At 42.3% G+C, this 11,084-nt stretch overlaps 1 pseudogene; it reads left to right on the forward strand.

Annotated features, from left to right (window-relative positions):
* The first annotated feature begins 7,892 nt into the window (after positions 1-7,892).
* On the forward strand, positions 7,893-8,792 carry LOC147899502 (uncharacterized; annotated as a pseudogene).
* The last annotated feature ends 2,292 nt before the right edge of the window (positions 8,793-11,084 follow it).

The raw sequence follows: 11,084 nt of genomic DNA on the forward strand, positions 1-11,084 counted from the left end.
TTACTGGATGAAAACATGATAAGGTGGCTAGAAATAGCATGTCCCAGACACTTGCTATTTGAGTAGTAAAGCACTAATATTTAGAGTCTTTTATTATTTGCTAGTACTAAGAGGTGCTTTTTAGACTCTATAGTCTCTTTATAAAATTCAAAATAAATTCAAAGATGCTATATCTAATTATAGATATATATTTTTATTTTTATGCTACATAGCTAAATAGCCTTCCACCTTACCATGCTTTCACCCTAATGCTTACATGCAAGTAATGTGCTACTTGACTTTCTCCCGGGTTTTGAGATGTGTGGAGATGGGATCCCTACATGGTACCATCTCACAAAGGATCACTTAAGGTGTGCCATAGTTGTGATTGGGACAATATTGGATGATCAGATGGTGGTTAGTCCTTATTTGCCCATTAGCAATAGGAAATACTTTATTGTAGTTCTATACTATTTAAGAGTTTAAGCATGGATGCTCTTTATCTATATGACTATTGTATAAGTTTCCTATGAATGATCATGCATTACATAGATGGAATGGTATGTTTGCATGCAATTATTGGATTGGATCATTGTGTGTTGTTCTAGATAAAATTCTACATGGTTACCTAAACAAGAAGGAAAAGATATGTTGTTTAGAAAGCTCCTTTGAATCATTGTGTGATGTAAGAGATCAAATGTACTTGATATACCTTCCTCCATGTTGCAAATGATTCCCTAGTGCTTTTTTTTAATGTTGCATTTAGGTCATACACCTCCAATATTTAGTGTATATATTGAACTTGTATTTGAGAAATTAAATATACAACAAATGAGTAACTAGTGGACTCATTAACAGGCTTAAGGTATAGAAGGAACTTGGAGCATCATCCACCATGAATTTTCAATAAGCAAGGGATCCACTAGTTTCATTGGATGTATTTTGATCCTTTTGTGTCCTCTAGGTGGCCTGTGAATGGACATGGGATGTGGTATTGTATCTCTCATCATATAATTCTTGACAAATGGGCATGCATGCTTCTCCTTTGATAATAATACTATGAATGGAGATGGGATATGGTATTGTACCTCTCATCATAGAATTCTTGACAAGTGGGTATGCATGCTTCTCTTTTGATAATAATATTTTGATTGTGGTGGATAGTGTTGTGGAGCCCCTTGTGTAGGTTGCTAGTGCCAAGAGAGCTCGATTCGATCTTGTTGATAAGGATGGTAATGAGTTTACTATTTAGCCTTTCAAACACCCATATGATTCATGTCTATATGCACTCAGGTGATATTTTATAAATTATAGAATCAATAAATACCTCTTTATCAGATATTTATTATAATATGAAGTACAAATTCTACTATCATTTATGCAGAAGTCACTTGCCATGCTTTAGGATGAATAGAATTCAGTAGCTTCTTATGTGAAATTGAAATATGATACACATTGTTTCAGAAGATAGGTATAGATCATGGTGTTCTTAATAATATGGTCTAAGATGATTTGAGGACACTCCTTGCATTTTGAAATGTGGTTGATAGTTTGTAGTGATTTTTGTTTTTCATATATCTTTGATAGGATATGCATCAAACATTGTACTCAATATATATATTCTAGTAAGAGATTTCTTCCATTACAAAATGAATAGACTTCTTGTTATTTGTTTCATCTACTTTGGCATAATAGACATAAATCCATTTGATAAAAATATATTTTTATTAAAGAACAACCAATGTCCATACATTGATCATGCCTTTGATTTTTTTTGGTTGTTTAGATCTATTTACAATGTAGATTGTGTCTATAGTGATCTACTAGGCTAAGCAGTAGCAATGGAAATGGTAGTGGTGAAAAGTGTGATCAAATGACCAAACAGAAAGAAAAGGATCCTTGCACATTTGTTGATGATGAATACTTAGAGACTTTGAATTGAAATTTAGTTTGTCATATTGGTCAATGTAATATTTTAACTTGGTCTTTAATTAATTTAAACCACATCAATATTAAGCAAGACTATGGGTAGTACTATGACATCTTACACATGATATTCTACTACATGAATCATTATGCCAAAATGTGGCTATTTCTTTCTAATTGTTGGATACATGCCATGGGTTAATTCAAATGTCATATATTGATTTTTCTTGCTCAGTTTTCATTGATCGCTTCATGAGGCTTGCTTGGTTTTCATTGCTCGGACTATAGACTACCTCCTTCGTCAAAAGCTAATGTCTTCTTAGTCATTGCCAAGAAGTTATATTGAATGATTTGCCAGTTTCCAAAAAGTTTTATTTCTCATGTGTTGTCTCATCACCGTATCTTTTTAAGAACTAATTGACCAGTAAAAAAGTTTTGATGATATTGTCACCTATTTCCAAAGGAAGCAATAATGGAGTTATTGTATTGCTTTAGAACCCTGTATAGCTTTTGAGCAAATATGTTTTTATGTGCGACATATCAGTTCTACTCCAGATGGCTGATCACAACTTTCCTGCAATGATTGCGACATAATTTTTTGATGTGCAGTGTCTTTGCAACATAGTGTGGCTACCAACAACATTTAGGCCAAGTGGATAAAACGTGTGGTGTGGGTGTGTATGTGCTGGCCTTGAATTCAAGCCCAAGGGGCAGCTCAGGACTCTTGGTCACCCCATATTGGAGCATTTTTGGCACTTTCAATTTCAATACAATGTAAGGAATAAATAAATATAGTGTGGCTAAGGCTCTCAAGGTCTTCAATTTATCGACACATGGTATTCTCTTTAACCTTATGACAGGTTTCATTTAGTCGTTTGGCCTAGTCAACTTTCAAGTTCACTACATGGCTTTCTCTAGATGGATCTCTTTGGGTGGTGGTGACACTTTCTTTCTTCTATAATCTTATAGATCGCTTCCATGAGAGTAGGGGCTAGAATTTGTTGGCTGCAGCATGGAGGCAGCTTTTGGTATCGCAATTGGCTGGCCATGACTCGAGAAGGAGCTGGCAATGTCAACTGATTGGAAAATATGTTCTTAGTGGTAGTGAGCCTCTTGAATGACATTCTTCTAGGTGATTCTTGTAGTCAACTTATTGGATGAGTTTCTCATATTGCAGTAGCACTTGCGGAGAGCTTGTGTAGCTCTTGCCTTCATCTCTCTATTTGACTGAGTGGTAGCCTTCTTGTGTGAGCTCCTATTAGCTCGTGTGTCGAGATATTTTTTATTATTGTAGTCGAGCTATTTTTTATTGTTGTAGAAGTGTTTGTGGCTCAAATGTCTGAGTCTTTAGATGTCACCAAAAGCTTAGTCAGGATGATTGACATATCTATGTAGTTTTTCCTTCATAATAAGTTTTTTGGTGTGACATATAGCCTCAAGTCTCTATATTTCTTGTGTGGTTCTATATGAACATAATTCTTATTTTCTAAGGTAAAGCAATCAAATTTCCAACAAAACTTTTGGTCTATGGAAAAAAAAAAGCACATCACTCAGAGTGTTTCATTCTCTTTGTCCAGTCTTTGTGATTGGTAGTGTGTGAGTCCTAGCAAAAGGTAGTGATCTACCATGAAGCAGATGACATTGCATGCCTCAAGTACCTTGAGCACCAATGAGTCACATTATGCCTTGATTTCAGCCATCCATAAGCTTGTGTGTTCACTTGGGAGGCGAACTCATGGAGATGTCGTATGTGAATCAATTTCCTTCTTATGGGTGGGCATTGCTCCTAGGTGGTGGGTTATGCAAAGGCTATGGAGTGGCAATTTGTTCGTACCTTGTCATCATGTCAACCTCGATCCCTTTTTTCTCCTTAGATAGTTTTGGCCATGGGGCCAGGTTATTCCATAGTAGTAGTTAGGATACCAACCGGCTACTGTCATTCTAGTTGCAGGTAAGATTGTGGAGATAGAGGGGGTGATCATTCTCTCCTCCATGTGGTTAAGGCTTAATTTTTCCTTTTACCTAGTTTATATAGGCTCCTTGTCCCCTTGGATGTCATCTACCACCGAGTGCCTCAGCCAATTCTCTCTCTACTCATAGCTTTGCATGCCTTAGTCTTCTTTTCCTATTAAGATTGTACTTGTGTAGTGTTTTGGTGCCCCCTACCGAGCCTTATATTAACCAATCTGACCACCCCAATTGGGTAGGCATTTCGGTAACACAGTAGGCTCGATCATCAGGCATGTCTTTGATAGGCCTTTCAGGCACAATAGTCAAGAGGGTGGCTGGTTCCTATTCAATGTGGTAGTGCCCCTCATTAATACAGTGCTGCCTATGCAGCTGTAGCCATTTATTCATAGTATGGTAGTTAGATTCAAACCCCATGGCACCTTACGATGACTGTTGGTGGGAAGTAGGCTTATAAGGGGTACCTTACCCCTCTTTGTAAGTTGTTGATTCCAAAGTTCTAAAATTCAAGTGACTTTTGCTCAGTTAGACCCGTTTATTGAGTCATAGTACTTCACGGGCAACTTTGAGTGTTGTATTCCTCATTTTGGTGTTTTGGCTTCCAACCTTGTCTTTGTACATTTGACTGTGTTTCTTTTATTACTTTCTTGTCGCATTTGATTAAGAAACTCGACTTGATCCTATACAGATTAACGTCCGACTACTTGCTTCATACCTGGTGCAAAACTATGTTAGAGACACGTTGTATCAATAGGATCGGTAAATGCAGCATAAAAATCCCATTAACACTTTGGCGACCACAATCTTTAACCTTGGTTGTTATGTTTTGGCATCTACATTGTATTTGTTTCCTTATGGTACATGTCTGCACGAGAAGATCAATATAGAAACTGTTAACTATGTCACTCTCAAGATTCTCTCGAGTCCATGGACTATGAGGAAGCTAATAGGCAGTGCTCTCACAGCAGCAGCTGATGAGCATTTGGAAGATTCCAGCTCTCTTCCCTCACGCTTTGTTACAACCACCTCAAGTGGTATCCCTATCGTGCCTCTATATCCTCCACCGATTGCCTTTCACCCGTTACCAGTTCATGTCGTGTCCATGCTTGATGCCCAATCATGTCGGTCAAGTACCCCAAGTTCTCTGATTTCCTAGAGGAGGATGCCAATGCACATGTAATGTTGTTTGAAAGTGCATGTCAAAAAAATGTTCTAGTGGTGCAGCAAACCAAACCCATCAAAATGGCAACATTTTTAGCTACTCTCCATAGAACATCATATTAGGGGATTTGGAAAAATCCCAAGTCCCATTTTGCATTGATCTTAAAATGGGGTCATAGTGAACCCTTTCAAGCTTTTGTCAAACCCCCTCATTGACATATCATTGGAAAGCTCTTAAAGAGTAGATTCTAAAGGAAAAAACTCTACCAAATTTGAAATTTTGATACTGAAGATATAACAAAAACTAGATTGCAAAGAATAGTCCCAAAGTATTGGTATTTTTCCAAATTCTCTAATATGGTGTTATAGTAGGGCAATGCTTTAGGCTGCACAATATGCAGTTACCCCGTTCCCATATTTTTGCTACCCTTCGTGCGGCCTTTATGGCTTGCTACTATGTAGATGGCACTTCACAACCTTGTAAAGCTTGGATGTATGGACCAACGTGACCTCACATTGGACAACCATGTCACCAAGTTCCACACACTCGCCAATCGCTTACCATTGTCAAGCATAACACCCCGCCTAGGAAGTATTGAATTCATACTTTGACCATGTGTTGAATCATAAACTAAAACAAGCTGTTGTGTCTTCAAATATGGCAGCATTAAACTTCAACAACTTGGTTGATGGTGCCTGCCATGCTGAACCAATGCTGATCCACACGAACCATGAACCATCAATCCATCAAGCTAACCGCATTTCTGATATGTGCTTTGATGAGAGAAGAGCGGATATGAGAAAGTCCACACACATCATGAGCACAAAAGAGCAACCAAGAAATCTGAGTCATCATCGATAGGATGTCGCCTCGCTATACCCACTTACTCAAAGATGGCACTGGAGCCTTGCCGCATCTATGATACGGTGTCTAGAAGAATGCGGCCTCAATCAATTATAGTGTGCCATATGTCAAACGGAAACTCACACCATCGATGCCTATCAATACAATGCTCGTTGCACACCACCCCTACCCACGGCAATTCTAGTCCAAGCCATGATTGTAGCCACATTTCAAACAGCAACATTGATCACAAATCTAGCTACTGAGGGTAGACCCTATCACATGCGGTGGATGATTACCTATCTCGACTAGATGGCGACGAGAACCCCAACCTTTTTATTGATGATTGCTCGGATGGGGACTTGTTCAAGGTAGCTACAGTCTAGGAACATGCACTAACCACTATACCTAATGGAGCATAACCACTGGTGTTGGATCAGGGAGAAGTGCAAGATGACATCTCGTTGTTCATAACGATGTGGTATGACGACATGTACCAATTTTTGTAAATTGGCCTACCAAGTCGGCACCTATCCGCCCAAAACAGGCACAAGCAAGTTGCTTTATGTAGTGAAAAGTTTGAGATAATCCACGACTCCTTGTACCACCTTGGTCCAGACAATTTTTTTTGCAATTCATTCTGCCGCATCAACGACAACCTGTCCTACGGGAAGCTCACAAAGGTATGGTCAGAGATACCACCCGTCAAAAAATCCTCTAGGCGGCCTATGGTGGCCTACAGTCATTGTGATGCTTTTGCCTACGCCAAGCAATGCGCCACATGCTGGAGGTTGGGACAGCCCACTATTAGGGATCGCATGCCACATAACCTAGTTCTTTCCAAAAGTGTATTCTTGATTTCGTTGGCCCATTCAAGCCCGCTACCCACCCATCCGGTAAATAGATACATCCTAATGGCCACAGACTATTGCACCAAGTGGGTTGATGCAAGGCCTCTGAGAGACAATCGGCTACATCGACTACAAAGTTCATCTATGAGCAGATCATCACTCGTTTCGAATGTCCAATTGAGATAGTTAGTGACCAAGGGGGGCACTTCATTAACGAAGTAATGAAGAAGTTGACAAGGTGCCATATGATTATCCATAAATTGTCCACCATCTACCATGCACTGGGAAAATGGTCAGGCAAAATCCTCTAGCAAGACCATGGCAATGATCATGAAGAAAATCGTCAACGAGAACCACATGACTTGGGACCAAAAGCCGTATTCCATCTTATGGGCTTTCCAAACAGCTTATAAGGCAGCAACAAGCATCACCCCTTTCAAGATGGTGTATGGAATCGAAGCGTTGGTGCCCATAGAGTGTTTGGTGCCAAGCCTCCCTATCGCAATCACGGGGCTGAGCCTGGAAGAATTTCTTACACACTACATAGACGATCTGCAATAGCTCAACAAGATCAGATTCGTTGCGGCCCACACTATTAATATAGTGCAGCGCTGTCGGAACAAATGGATCGACTACCATGCGAAGAACCAGATGCAGTATTGTCGTTCCGGTCTAGACAACCCCCCCGTCCCCCCCTGAGAAGCTGAATTTCTGGTGGGCTGGACTGCATTGTCTTGTGCATCGCTACTATGATGGCACACTTAACGGTGAAGTTTTTAAAAGCCACTTACTAATGGCTACTACCTTAGGCCTTATTTTGGCCCTATGCAGCCATATGCCTTCCCCGAGGAATCGGAAGACAAGCAGATAGTAATGGTCACACATGTGGATTTAATTTGGCCTGATGTTGACTCATCTAGTGAGAGGACGCACTTCAACCTAACTACAATTTGTGGGGTGCTGCATCTCACAAAGGCCATCATGACCTGACATGCATGCAAGCTTCTCCCTGCCATTGCATGCCTTTTCTTCCTTGATGTCATTGAAGCCTTTGAGGAGACCCCCCCTCTCTCAGTGAATTTCCCCTCCCGCCTACTCCCCTCTACCCTTATGGAAGGGCGCTGCTATCCCAAGCGGATTTGCTAGAGACAAGTTTATCCCGGATGGTATGCATCCCCCTTTGGCAAGAAGGGCTATTAGATGTTCTTAACAGAGAAGCCGAGGACGTAGTCCATGTGTGCTACATGCTATTTAGATTGTTTAGGATTGGGACTACCCAGTACTACCAGACAAGGAGCCCCGTTCAATAGCTTTTTCCCTTCCGCTACATGGAAGTAGAGAGTTATCCAAGGCTTATCCCTCAGACCATGGAGGGTCGCACCACCATAGGAAGGGACCTAAGGGGGATCATCAAAGAGGTCGTAGAGAGGGTTATTGTTCCTCCTAGGCTAGTTCTTGAAGAGATTGACATGGTGGCATGCCACACAGGGATCTATGCAGGTCTCATGGGGCAGGCTAAAGCCCCCCACATGTGGGAGGCTTACCACTCTACTTCCTTCTAGAAGCACGTTTTTTACCAGTGGGGGGAAGAAATTCCCAAGCCTTTGTTAAAAACCTTACTCTATTCTGGGCCAAACGGGGGTAGCCTGACAAGGGAAGGCGCCATGTGAACTAAAGTGAGAAACGCCCACAGTGAACTCTCTGAAAATGACCTTGAGGCCTATATGTGTAGGGTTAGGCAGCACCCCATTATGCAGGAGTTATCTCTTTTCCAAACCTCTATGGGATAAAGAGAGAAGATCTATTGGCCTACTCGAACGCGTCCCTATTATGGAAAGCTAGAAGAAGCCTCCCTCCCCAGGAATAAAAGGAGCATATACCATGAGGGCTTGCTTACCTCTAGGGCTGTGGCTTCCCATGAGCTCGTCCTCCTTATGGCCTTAGTTGAGAAGCTAGTGAGTAGTCGGTCTGGGATCCCTCTTAGCCTAGAGAATGACGGGTTGCTCTTCCTTACCCGCACGTCTACCAAAGAGGAAACCTTTTGTGACCTTAATGCCTTCTAGACTGCCCGCAGCCAGTAATTAATCGGGGTGCAAGTCCGCTTGGAAAGGAAATCCTATTCGAAGTTAGATCTCAACCCACTTTGTGGAATCGAGTAAAAAGATCATCCTGACCTTGTCCAATCCAATTTATTATGTTCCCTTCTCTTCGATACACTCCGCCTCCTAGGCCCTCTTGGCCTTTGAGGTCTTACCCAACACAAACTTATACACTAAATCTTTAGGGGGGCATCATGGGAATCTTTTTAACTATAGCCGAATTTTTGGGAATCATGAAGTTTTACCTGGACCAGTCCACTTTGCAGGCTATGCGCCTCATGAGTAAAACCCTGGAGCAACCGTTATCCAACAGAAAGTTCTTCGGCCAAAAGAATAGAGGCGCTTGCTCACCGACCTCTCTATCAAGATGTGGAAGATGGTCTCTTTTCAACTAGCCCAGTCGGTGAGTTTTACCACGCGGTTTGGAAAAGGCATTCAAACCTTGTAGCTTTATTTTATTCCTTGACCCGCCCGTTCCTTTCTCTTTGTGCCTGCCTGTATACTCACCTACCCCTTCAGGGCCTTTGTAAAAAAGGGGAGGCTGGAGAATATCTAGGAAGAGGCTCGTAGCCTGGCGGTCCAAGGTATGGTTAGCTTTATAGTTCCTCAGGCTCTGGCATTCCTTGCCTTGTACCTGTTGGTGCAGGAGGTAGAGTACGTCTGCTTGGGTCAAGGGGAGGGGCCTCAAGGTCTTGAAGTTCAACCATTGACCGCCATCAAAAAGATTCTGGTTGGGGTGGGCAGCTTTTTATTCTACTTACCCCACCACGAGGTCATCAAAGCCATCCTACACGTGGTTATTGGCTTCACTGTGTTCCATTTCATCAACTTCCTCTTCATATTTGCCTACTACAAACCAAAGTAGTCTTGCGCGTCCCCTCTTGACTTGGCCCCCATTTCCTCTTTGACTCCCCTCGGGGGGCTTGACCACAAGCGAACTGTGGTGTATATTAGTGTACACAAGAGGCAATTAATGTGCCCTTTATTGGCGCTCACCAGTCCTCCCCCACAAATCGGGTTTATGCCCTTCCTTACCCTTTTTAGTTGTGCCCACTTTGTATTATTAGAAATGCAACCTGATGATGTAGCACTGTCGTCACCCCTACGCTTGGGAGCATGCCTCATGTAGATTGATTATTATCAAACTTATATAATTCCTTGGAGAGGGTAAAATAAAGCCCGAATATCGTCTAATGGGGGGGGTCTCCACAGGGGGGTAGTTTTTAGTACTAAGTTGTTTAATGGAGTATTCTTTAATGAACAAAAACCCCCAGGGTAAAGAGCAGTCAATGAATTACTGCTCTCTGGACTATCTAGCCGCGTTGGATGATGCTAAGGAAGAGACGTTCAAGTACACTTTCATGGAGTCTTGGTTGCGGCTTAACCTAATAGAGCTGCGGACGGCTAAGCTATCCTTAAAATACGTGTATCGCGCATGCTGCGATCATTGTAAGGAATGCGTGATGCCAGTAGTGCCTATCCAAGCCTTCAACCAAGCGCTTTTGGCTATTCAGCCTTCCGAATGGCCACGGGCTCAAAAAAAGAGGACCTCTAGAGGGACTCTTTACATCCACCTAACCCTCTATGCGTAGGCAACGGATCACCCTAGGCCAGAATCTACCGAATTCCTACTGTGTACTAAAGGGGGGGCCCCCCACCCTCTTTTAGAATGACTCTCGGATTAGCCGGACACACACCTTGGTATAAAGTATAACACCCTACCAGAGGGTCTTTGTATGCCTGATAATCTGGTTTCCCATTTGGCAAAGCAACTCGTAAAGAATGCAAAGTGGAAGGCAAAGCTACAAGAGGACTGGCGGTCTATTAGACAACGTTCAAATCCACGGTTGGATGACTCTTTTTTTACCACTAATCCACTATTCTCCATAACTAACAAGAGCCGTGTCCCTTTCGAAATAGGTTTGCTGGAAAAAAGGTTGCGATCCTCCTCGATGGAGTCGGATAGAAGCACCTCGGTTCGGGCTCCGTGACGCACTTCGTCCTATCAATCCCTTCACTCGAAAAGGTTGGGCTTCCCTAACCCATCCGTCTCTTATGAGATGGCGTCAGAGGCCCTTCGTCCGCGCCATAAGGCCCCTTCCAGTTCATCTTCTTCTTCCCCCACACCGTCCCTCATTGAGATCAAGCCCGCTAACCCTGACTATCCGGACTATTTCGTTAATCCTACGGTTGAGAGGAGGGTAAATGGCTCTCTCAATATCATTGGTCCCGCGGACAATCAAGACGAGCGAAAGG

The sequence above is a fragment of the Dipteris shenzhenensis genome, chromosome 8, assembly GCF_047967505.1.
Source record: "Dipteris shenzhenensis isolate YYH24624 ecotype China chromosome 8, Dip_SZ_1.0, whole genome shotgun sequence".
Taxonomy (NCBI): domain Eukaryota; kingdom Viridiplantae; phylum Streptophyta; class Polypodiopsida; order Gleicheniales; family Dipteridaceae; genus Dipteris; species Dipteris shenzhenensis.